General features: G+C 43.0%; 1 protein-coding gene and 1 non-coding gene across 3 annotated transcripts in view; one reads left to right on the top strand and one right to left on the bottom strand.

The window, feature by feature from the left end:
* Nucleotides 1-12,094, bottom strand: part of LOC126093935 (short-chain dehydrogenase/reductase family 9C member 7-like) — a 151,994-nt gene that overhangs the window by 89,021 nt on the left and 50,879 nt on the right. The gene's annotated exons all lie outside the window — the stretch shown is intronic.
* Trnas-cga (transfer RNA serine (anticodon CGA)) lies at nucleotides 10,865-10,939 on the top strand. The gene has a single exon. It is a non-coding gene; the product is annotated as a tRNA-Ser (tRNA).

The raw sequence follows: 12,094 nt of genomic DNA, 5'->3' as shown, positions 1-12,094 counted from the left end.
CTCTGTATGAAAATAGCTGACTGTGATGTGTGCAGTCTGTGATTTTCATACAGAGCGCTACATGGCGTTACCAACATAAAAACCTAAACAACCTACTTGCATAAGAGCGCTACGTGGGGTTACCAACATAAAAACCTAAACAGCCTACTTACAGTAAGCTCAAGTAGTTTACGGAAGTTGCGTGACTGTGCGTAGATTTATGGTAACCCATACCTGTCACGCATTTTCGCTACTGTATTTCGGTCCAATAGTGGATTAACACGTTATTAAGCTGTAGCTTAATGTGTCAATTCATAATTGCTAGTATGCAAGGTAAACTCTTGTTCCACCGACAAAATTTTGAAGGCTGTTCAGGGAGGGCTGTTAAGGGATATTTTCTGAGTACTTTCATCCCATGGTCTCCAGCTGCTCGTTTCAGAGTAATTTTATTTCGCGATCCAAATTTAATAATGTCATTAGCTTCAGGAGGGCTCTGAAATACGAAATGCCGCAGCACGACGTGGCATGGACCCGACTAATGTCTGAAGTAGTGCTGGAGGGAACTGACATCATGAATCCTGCGGGGCTGGCCATAAACCCGGAAAAGTACGAGGGATGGAGATCTCTTCTGAACAGCACGTTGTAAGGCATCCCAGATATGCTCAATAATTTTCATGTCTGGGGAGTTTGGTTTGGTGGCCAACGGAAGTGTTCAAACTCAGAAGAATGTCCCTGGAGACACTCTGCAGCAATTTTGGACGTGTGTGGTGTCGTGTTTTCTTATTGGAATTGCCCAAGTCCGTCGGAATGCACAATAGACATGAATGGATGAAGGTGATCAGACAGGATGCTTACGTACGTGTCACCTCTCACAGTCGTATCTAGACGTATCAGGGGTCCCATACACCCCAACTGCGCACGCCCCACACTATTGCAGACACTTCACCAGCTTGAACAGTCCCCTGCTGACATGCAGGGTTCGTGGATTCATGAGGTTGTATCCATACCCGTACACAGCCATCCACTCGATACAATTTGAAACGACACTCGTCCGACCAGGCAACATGTTTCCAGTCATCAACAGTCCAATGTCGGTGTTGACGGGCCCAGGCGAGGCGTAAAACTTTGTGTGCTTCGAAAGCCCATATCGATGATGTTTCGTTGAATGGTTCCCACGCAGACACTTGCTGATGGGCCAGCTTTGAAATCTGGAACAATTTGCGGAAGGGTTGTACTTCTATGACGTTGAACGATTCTCTGCAATCGTCGTTGGTCCCGTTTTTGCAGGACCTTTTTCCGGATGCAGTGGTGTGGGAGATTTGATGTTTTACCAGATTCCTGGTATTCACGGTACACTCGTGAAATGGTCGTACGAGAAAATCCCCTTTTCATCGCCACCTCGCACATGCTGTTTGGCACCGTTCGTGCGCCGACTATAACACCACGTTCGGACTCACTTAAATCCTGATAACTTACAATTGTAGCAGCAGTAACCGATCTAAGAACTTCGCCAGACAGTTGTTGTCTTATAGAGGCGTTGCCGACCGCAGCACCTTATTCTGCCTGTTTACGTATCTCTGTATTTCAAAAAAATGGTTCAAATGGCTCTGAGCACTATGGGACTTAACTTCTGAGGTCATCAGTCCCCTAGAACTTAGAGCTACTTATGCCTAACTAACCTAAGGACATCACACACATCCATGCCCGAGGCAGGATTCGAACCTGCGACCGTAGCGGTCGCGCGGTTCCAGACTGTAGCGCCTAGAACCGTTTGGCCACTCCGGCCGGCTGTCTGTATTTGAATATGCATGCCTGTTGCAGTTTCTTTGGCGCTTCCTTGTATAATTTCATTTCATTTGGTTTCTTACCTTCAGTCTATCCACCTGTCTATATTGGGCTAAAAATTTCTACATTTTGGTACAAACGCTGCCGTATATGTCATGGTTTTTGTTTGCAAACAAGATTTTTCCATCCACTCGCGGTACTTGGTGTTGACAACAGTAATGCCCACTTTACTCTTCGCCCTCTGGCTTTCGATCACTATCGCTCGGTTCTGTCTCGGGTTTGTTTTTCCAGGAGTGTTATTTGAACATTGACACTGCCGCGCACCAGTATGTGTAGGTTTATTGATCAATAGTAGGCCAATACTTTCATTATTTATGGGTTCACTGGGAGCAATGGTAGAGTAGCATACTGGCGACGTGGTGAGATGTTCCCGCAATGATGACAAACACATTACTTCCCCATCTGCAGATTATTTTATTATCCAAGCGGTGCGCGCCACTGTTAACGTTGTAAGTTCCCCCAGTTCAGTGCATTTAATTTTAACTGTCGAAGGAAGACAACTTACAAACAGATCATGTCCAGCAAAAGAATGGCTTGTTGGTTGGTTGATTTGGGGGACAGGGGCCAAACAGCGAGATCATTGATCTCGTGGGATTAGGGAAGGATAGGGACGTCGGCCGTGCCCTTTCACAGGAACCATTTCCTTGAAGCGATTTAAGGAAATCACGAGAAACCTAAATAAGGATAGCCGGACGCGTGTTTGAACCGTCGTCCTCCCGAACGCGAGTCCAGTGTGCTAACCGCTGCCCCACCTCGGTCTGTCAAAATAATGAACCGTGTGTCTGGACAAAATTAATAACTAGTAGTGACAAGAATCCTCTGGAACAAAAGAGATAGTCCAGTGGCTAAGTTTATTAATCATCCAACAACAGAACACCTCTAATTATGTCCTTCTCATTCATACTGACATAATTTATAAATTCGTTTATTCCAGAGAAGCCACTATTGTTTCTTGTTGATTCAGAACGAATCTGATTATAAATATACACTGAAGCGCCAAAGAAACTGGTATAGGCATGCGTATATGTAAACAGGCAGAATACAGCGCTGCGGTCGGCAACGCCTATATAAGACAAGTGTCTGGCGCAGATCGATTACTGAAGCTACAATGGCAGGTTATGAAGATTTAAGTGAGTTTGAACGTGGTGTTATAGTCGGCGCACGAGCGATGGGACACAGGATCTCCGAGGTAAGGATGAAGTGGGGATTTTCCCGTATGACCATTTCATGAGTACACCGCGAATATCAGGCATCCGGCAAAACATAAAATCTCCGACATCTCTAAGGCCAGAAAAAGATCCTGCAAGAACGGGACCAACGACGACTGAAGAGAATCGTTCAACGTGACAGAAGTGCAACCGTTGCTCAAATTGCTGTAGAATTGATCCATCAGCAAGTGTCACCATACAAAGCACTCAACGAAACATCATCGATACAGGTTTTCGGAGCCGAAGGCCCACTCGTGTACCCTTGATGACTGCACAACACAAGCCTTTACGCCTCGCCTGGGCCAGTCAACGCTGATATTTGATTCTTGGTGAGTGGATACATGTTGGGTGGTCGGACGAATCTCGTTTCAAATTGTATCGAACGGATGGACGTGTACAGCTATGGAGGCAACCTCATGAATCCATCGACCCTGCATGTCAGCAGGGGACTGCTTAAGCTAGTATGGGGCGTGTGCAGTTGGAGTGATATGGGACCCCTGATAGTCTAGATTCGACTCTGACTGGTGATACGTACATAAGCATCCTATCCGATGACCTGCATCCATTCATGCATTCCGGCGGACTTGGGCAATTCCAGCACGACAATGGGATATCCCACACGTCCAGAATTGCTACAAAGTAGCCCCAGGAACATTCTTCTGAGTTTAAACGATTTCGCTGACACCAAACTCACCAGACATGAACATTATTGAGGATATCTAGGATGCCTTGCAAAGTCCTGTTCAGAAGAGATCCCACTCCTCGTTCTCTTACTGATTTATGGACAGCCCTGCAGGATTCATGGTGTCATTTCCCTTCAGGCATTACTCGAGTCCATGTCATGTCGGGTTGCGGCACTTCTGACGTACACGATATTAGGGAGGTGTACCAGTTTATCTGACTCTTCAGTGTAATTTGAAAACAGTCGGATGTTTCGAAGAAAGACAACTTACAAACAGATCACGTCTAGCTAAACAATGAAATCGTGTGGCTCCTACCCGCAACATACCGGTGATTAATTTCCACACGAAATTAATAACTAGTGATGACAAGAATTCTCTGCAACAAATAGTTCAATGACTTAATTCATTGGTCTTCTAACAGCAGAACAACCATAATTACGTCCTTCTCATTCATACTATCATAAATTATAATCCATTTATTCCAGAGAAGCCACTATTGTTTCATTACGAATCCGTGTATAAATATAGAAAGCTTGCCTGTAAATTATTCCACGTTCCAATGCCCACGCAAAAAACAGATATAAACAAGAATCACATAAGTTGACAGCTGGTATGGGTAAATTAACTGTCCTCGACACGAAAGACTCTTGAATCACTCTCATTAATCTGTGTATACGAGGTTTGGTGGTACAATAACGGGACTGATGCTGTCACAGGGTAAGTGTGCATGCGTCAAAGTTGAACGATCACTAGCTGTCAAGTATGCAACCTTCTCAGTCAAATCCGGCTCTCTGCAGACAAATCAGTGCGCCCGTGACCTTCGTTTGGGTAAGAGCTGTTATTTTATTTTGTCGGAGAAAATGGTAAGTGTAATAACGGAGCAAAGAACTGTTGTGAAGTTTCTTATGAAAGTTGGAGAAACAGCTACCGAAACCTATCTTTTACTAAAAGAAGTGTGTGACAAAGACAGTTTTAAAACGTATGCGAGTTTTTGAGTGGTGTAAAAGTGTTTCCAAGATGGCCAGGAAGACGCTGAGGGACGGCCTTGAACATTAAAAACGGATAAAAATGTCGAAAAAGTAGGTAATCTTATTCGATCTCACCGGCGATTGAGTTTTCTTTCAATTGCTGAAATTGTAGGAAATGACAAAGAATGCTCAAAGCAAATTTTACACAGATAATTTAACATGAGAAACGTGTGTGCGAAACTGCTGTCGAAAATTCTCACGATCGAACAAAAAGAAGGTCGTGAAAATGTTAGTACTGACACTTTAAATATCACTGAAAACGATCGCAGTTTCTTGGAAAGAATGATAACTCGTGAGGAATCTTCATTTTTCATTTATGATCCAGAAGCTAAGCGCCAATACACCCACTGTAGGGACGCAACTGCACAGAAAGCGAAAAGCGCTCAAATGAGCCAATCAAGATTCAAAGCGATGATGATTGTCTTTCGATACTCATGGAACTGCGTACCTTGGTTCATGAAGATCAAACTATTAACCAACATATTTATCTTGAAGTTCACGCTCAACTCCGTGAGATAATAAGAAAAAAGACGCGGATGGTGGAAGAACAATTCATGGTTTCTGCATAGAGAGGACGCAGCGCTCATACCGCATTGTCTGTCAAGAAGTTTCTAGTGAAATACAGTATTAGTGTTAGACCACCCGCTTTATTCGCCTGACCTAGCACCATGTGATCTATCTCTTACCCAAGGTAAAATCTGAATTAAAAGGACAAGATTTCAGTCCGTTAAAACAGTGAAGAAAAAATAAAAGAAAGTCACGCGTTTCAAAGGAGATAACAGGGGAAGTTTTCCAGCACTGTTACTACCAATGAAGGAAGAGAAAGGGAGTATATTGAAGGTGACAATAACTAAATATGTATGTTCTTGAAATAAAATGTTGTGAGACGGCTATTTTTTTGATGATATTATTGGATGTGTTAATATTGTAAAGGATAATGATATGGTTGAAGAATTGTGGTCATACAAACAGTTATTAGGCGTGTCCGTGACTGCGATGGCAGCACTGAGGAGTCGTAGAATTTTTGTCAGGCAGTATTGGAAATCTGTGGTCGTTGAGTATGCAGTGTAATGCATGGACGCGATTTTGGAACTGTGTGAGTTGCAGATTTATTACGAGGAGGAATGATGCCCCAGAAAGATGGTCGGATAGCATAACGGACATAAAAAAGTTCTGAAATTGAGAACAAGGTATTATTTGATGAGGTAAAAAGTTTATTTTTATTTTTATAGACTTGTGTAGTTGGTCAACTTCACCCTCATCACAGTCGAGTTAGTCATAATTGCCCTATTCCAGAATGAGATTTCCATTCTGCAGTGGAGTAAGCGCTGATATGAAACTTCTTGGCAGATTAAAACTGTGTGTCGCACCGAGACTCGACCTCGGAACTTTTGCCTTCCGCGTGCAACTGCTCTACCATTTGAGCTACCCAAGCACGATTCACGGCGCGTCCCCACAGCTTCATTTCTGCCAGTACCTCGTCTCGTACCCTCCAAATTTCACAGAAGCTCTTCGGCGAACCTTACAGAACGCGCACTCCTGGAAGAAGGGATACTGCGGAGACATGGCTTAGCTGGGGGGTGTTCCCAGAATGAGATTTTCACTCTTCAGCGGAGTGTGTACTGATATGAAACTTCCTGGCAGATTAAAAGTGTGTGCCGGACCGAGACTCGAACTTGGGACCTTTACCTTTCGCGGGCAAGTGATATACTATCTTAGCTACCACCATGTTCACAGCTCCAATTCCGCCAGTACCTGTGAGTAGGGGTCGTGAGTCGTGCCTGGGTAGCTCACACGGTAGAGCACTTGCCCTCGAAAGACAAAGGTCCCGAGTTCGAGTCTCGGTCCGGCACGCAGTTTTAATCTGCCAGGAAGTTTGAATTGCTCTATTGATTTATCTTCTCATTTAATTTGCTGTTCTGTGGAAGTTGTTAGATTAAATGAATTTTCATATCAGTGTCTACAATGTTTTTTGATAAGTTCTTTCCTAACTGAAATTTGAGAATTAAATGTTGAATCATGTGTTTTATTGGCATTCTGTATCAAGATTATGAACTTAATTTCCCTGGACCAAGTGTACTTAGTTTTTAATAGTATTCTTTTTTAGCTGTTGCTGAGTCTTGGTGTATTGTTGTTTCTGTTGGTACTTTATTTGGCAGGTGAGATTCATAATACGTGATTTCGATTAATTTCCTCACAAAGAAAGATTTTTTTTAAAAAAAGGTGTTCTAAATTCTTGCTTGAGACATTATTGAGATAAACTAGAGAAAATAGTAGAAAAGGCTTGCAATAAATATACAGGTGGTGCAAAACTTAAGTATGCTGGCTTCTAAATTACTACGCAACCTCAGACTCAACGATGCAATATTAAAAGTTTTGACTGGTTTCGTTGTCTAAGGGCTGGGATACGTAGTTGGCGCATTACAGGCAAATACTGCTGAGTCTAAAGTCTACAGTACGAATACAAACATGTATCGAATGTAGCGGTTCTAGGCGCTCAATCCGGAACCGCGCGACTGCTACGGTCGCAGGTTCGAATCCTGCCTCGGGCATGGATGTGTGTGTTGTCCTTAGGTTAGTTAGGTTTAAGTAGTTCTAAGTTCTAGGGGACTGATGACCACAGATGTTAAGTCCCATAGTGCTCAGAGCCATTTGAACCATTTTTTGTATCGAATGGCCGAAAGTTTTTATCACTCGGCAATTGCGAATATGAATGTAACATATAAATTTATAAATGAAAGATTGCAATTAAATAAAATCTGCAGGTACTATCTTAACGAGTTTAAATGATGAGTACGATAGTAGAAGTACTTTTGAGAATGCGGTATATTTCTGCAAAACACTTATTGGTGTCTATGGTCCAGCAATTAAATAAAATATAAGTTGAATAACAGAGAAACAATAGATTCCTGCTGTACGTAATTAGTTATGAACAACAACATAGCTCGAGATATATTCACGTCTAAACGCACACTAAGTCTTCACTGTAGGAACCTCGGAAGTCTCACAAGTTCACAGGTCCGCACTCCGAAGTATTTCTGTCTCTCGCGACCAAGCGCCAACCGCTCCACACTCCAAGTGTCTCCCGCGACAGTGCGTTCGCCGCGCCGTCGCGTCCAGCATTTCCCGTGTCCAGTGTCGTACCGTTACGAACTACCGCACTGTTCACGAGCGCTGTGACTGGCTAGAGCGCTCGCGCTATGTCTTCAAGCTAATGCACCCACACAAACATAATGAAACACATTCGAAATACGGGTTTTACATTTGAATAACTTGAAATTAAATAAATATTCCACGGCTGGACCATAAACACGCTCTAACACGCATTATTAAATACATAAACAGTCAAATAAAGGTATATCAAAAGAAAAGAAGCAAAAGGTAGACCAGGAGTCTAATGTTTCTGTGCTTTCTAAAACACAGTAAATAATTGAACACTTTCTTCGTGTATAGCATATATCGGATATTAACAAAGACATAGAAGAATCAATATATTTATAAACATACTGCTACTGTTTTTTCGCGTAACTGTGGAGTACTTATGGCCTGACGCGATCGATAGTAATCGGCCAGTTTGACCTTCAATAACACATGTACTATTTAAGTTACATGCCTGTAATTCATACCAATTTAGATTTACACTAACAGCTTTTTAAAGACACGGCGATTGACAAAATCGGATGAAGCGTTTATATTTTGGAAATTCGTTGCTGGGTGTTACTTATATAATTCAGAGTCAGATGCTAAACTTTAAACTAATAAAGATATTGAAAATCTTATTACACCATCAGAATCGTCGTGCAAATAATGGTAATCTACATGTTTCTTTTTGAGGTATCATGATTCATCTGGCTGCTATTAATTTCTATGCGAACTGTGAAATGTCTGCCATTAAGGTTTCACAAAGTCCGCCATCTTGTTCACTCCCGGCCTAGACATCACCTTCATCGACACAAAGCATCGTCCTCGTCACAGCGTAATTCCCAGCCACGCGGCTGGAACATGCGCTGGGGCTATCCCTATCGTCCGGCTAGCGTGTGGCACCACGTGGTCGCCCAGCCAAGCGGCCCGTGCGACCACTGCTTCCTCCGAATTTAGAATATTTTCAGGGCGCGACGAGTCGCCCTTTACCTCACAAGTACGAATGTGACTTATGCATGACGTGTCACTACGAAGTAACGGAGATAGATGAAACTTGAACCGTATGCAAAAAGAATTGCTACAGTATAGTAAAGAAGATAACAAATAAATACACAATGAGACGAACAGAAATAACACTTTACTTCACGCAGCGAGACGTGACTTATAATGATCCCCTGGATATTACAAAAGGCTCGACATGATTTTTAATAGTGTGTGTGTGTGATCGCCACAGAGACCAGTACATGCTTTGCAACATGCTCCAGCGCTGGCCCCATGTTGGTTTGGAGTTCTAGTGGGGGATGGGGGGGGGGGGGGGAGGGGGGGCGTTCCAGTCCTAAACCAACGCAGTTGGCAACTGATGCACGGTTGCTGGTGGAAGTGAGGGTGGGACAATACGTGACCGCAACGCACCTCACTCGTGCCCGATGGGGTTTTCGTCGTGATAATGGGCAGACCATCCCATTCGCCAAATATCCTCTCGTTACAAGAGCTCCGGATCCACCAGCGGATCGTCATCCATGAAAATGAAGTCATGAGAGAATGCATTCATGAAAAGACGCACGTGGGGAGGGAGTACAGTGTCACAATAACGTTGAGGCTACCGTGTTGGAATGTTTGGAAGTCAGTACACCCAAGATGTCATGAGTTCGGGAGAGGTATAGCAGCAAGTACACATGCACCAAAGTCCATCCAATAGCTTTACCGCCGTTTGTAATGTCTAGGGAACCATCATAAATCGCCGTGATTTCAGTGTAATTACTGTCTTTGATAAAAGTGCCATTTCTCTTCTCCTGATTGCGTATATCTTTGAGTTACCGTTTGTAGTACACTGTAACACTACTTTCTACGACTGGTCCAAGTTTCATCGACCTACGTTACCTGGCGGTGACACAACATGCGAAAATTACTTTCGTCCTTAAGTTTTTCATACCAAATTACTTCTTGACTTGTGTCCACAATGATATGTACTCGGTTGTTTGGGCTGTCTTCCTGTTGTCAAGCACTGTTTACTTTCTGTTGGTTAGTTTTGACTCTTTCGTAGTGAACACATAGTGTGTTGTGGGGCGATCACTCTGTTGTAGAAAGAATTCGAAAGCCAAGATCGCTTAAATATTGTTTACTAGACGACCGGTTTCATCACACTAAAGGTGGTATCATCGGATCTGTGAAGATATAACATGACAGGTCTGAGGGAGGGCTTACATGAGTTACACTATGTACATTACGATTAGTACAGTACCAGATACCTGAATGTAGCTCAACATGTATAAATCATTTGGATATAACGATACATGAGGGAGAGCAGCTCATATAAAATCATTGTCACAAAAATTAAAAAAAAAAAAACAACTGCTCTCATGGTCATACTATTCCATCCGATATATAAAACCGAAGTCACAAGATAAAACTGTTTGACACATGACCGCAGCTCGACTAACAACGGTCGGCATCACACTGCCCTCTTCTGCGCCGGTTTGGCTGCTGCGAGTGTAGTGGTACACAACCGGCCACTAGGTAGCGCTGTCCCAGCAGTGCACACACAGTCTCAACTTTACTATTATTGCTCATAAAATACCCATGCAAAGAACACTTTTGTATACACTTACTGTATATATTATACTTGATATGCGTACTATATATACTATAAAGTATGGCAGGCCACGCCCCACAAAAATGGAAAAAAAAGAGAAAAAATGACCAATAAACTACGTATTAATTTACCCTTATTCATATCTGGAAGTCAAGAATTTACACATAGTAAGCTGTTCATAAGTTTCATATCAGCGCACACTCCGCTGCAGAGTGAAAATCTCATTCTGGAAACATCCCCCAGGCTGTGGCTGAGCCATGTATCCGCAATATCCTTTCTTTCAGGAGTGCTAGTTCTGCAAGGTTCGCAGGAGAGCTTCTGTAAAGTTTGGAAGGTAGGAGACGAGGTACTGGCAGAGGTAAAGCTGTGAGTACCGGGCGTGAGTCGTGCTTCGGTAGCTCAGTTGGTAGAGCACTTGCCCGCGAAAGGCAAAGGTCCCGAGTTCGAGTCTCGGCCGGGCACACAGTTTTAATCTGCCAGGAAGTTTCATATCAGCGCACACTCCGCTGCAGAGTGAAAATCTCATTCTGGTTCCTGTTCATAACACTTAAGGCCGTAGTGCCCAGACAGGTAAATCCCAGCATATAGGTTTCATCACTCGTCACATTGTATATAAGTCGTGTTATGAACAGCTTACTATGTGTAAACTCTTGACTTCCTGATATGAATAAGGGTAAATTAATATGCAGTTTATTGGTCAGTTTTCTCTTTTTTTTCTCTTTTTGTGGGGCGTAGCCTCCCATACTTTATAGTATATACAGGGTGTTACAAAAAGGTACGGCCAAACTTTCAGGAAACATTCCTCACACACAAAGAAATAAAATATGTTATGTGGACATGTGTCCGGAAACGCTTACTTTCCATGTTAGAGATCATTTTATTACTTCTCTTCAAATCACATTAATCATGGAATGGAAACACACAGCAACAGAACGTACCAGCGTGACTTCAAACACTTTGTTCAAAATGTTCAAAATGTTCAAAATGTCCTCCGTTAGCGAGGATACATGCATCCACCCTCCGTCGCATGGAATCCCTGATGCGCTGATGCAGCCCTGGAGAATGGCGTATTGTATCACAGCCGTCCACAATACGAGCACGAAGAGTCTCTACATTTGGTACTGGGGTTGCGTAGACAAGATCTTTCAAATGACCCCATAAATGAAAGTCAAGAGGGTTGAGGTCAGGAGAGCGCGAAGGCCACGGAATTGGTCTGCCTCTACCAATCCATCGGTCACCGAATCTGTTGTTGAGAAGCGTACGAACACTTCGACTGAAATGTGCAGGAGCTCCATCGTGCATGAACCAGATGTTGTGTCGTACTTGTAAAGGCACATGTTCTAGCAGCACAGGTAGAGTATCCAGTATGAAATCATGGCGGTGAATCGAGGAAGTACAGTACATACTGACGAAACTAAAATGAGTTCTAACATGGAAATTAAGCGTTTCCGGACACATGTCCACATAACATCTTTTCTTTATTTGTGTGTGAGGAATGTTATCTCAAAGTCTGGCCGTACCTTTTTCTAACACCCTGTATAGTATGCATATCAAGTATAATATGTACAGTAAGTGTATACGAAAGTGTTCTTTGCATGGGTATTTGATGAGCTATGA

This window comes from Schistocerca cancellata, chromosome 1 (genome assembly GCF_023864275.1).
Source record: "Schistocerca cancellata isolate TAMUIC-IGC-003103 chromosome 1, iqSchCanc2.1, whole genome shotgun sequence".
NCBI lineage: Eukaryota > Metazoa > Arthropoda > Insecta > Orthoptera > Acrididae > Schistocerca > Schistocerca cancellata.
The sequence above is the reverse complement of the archived record's forward strand: the minus strand, read 5'-3'. Positions and strand labels throughout refer to the sequence as shown.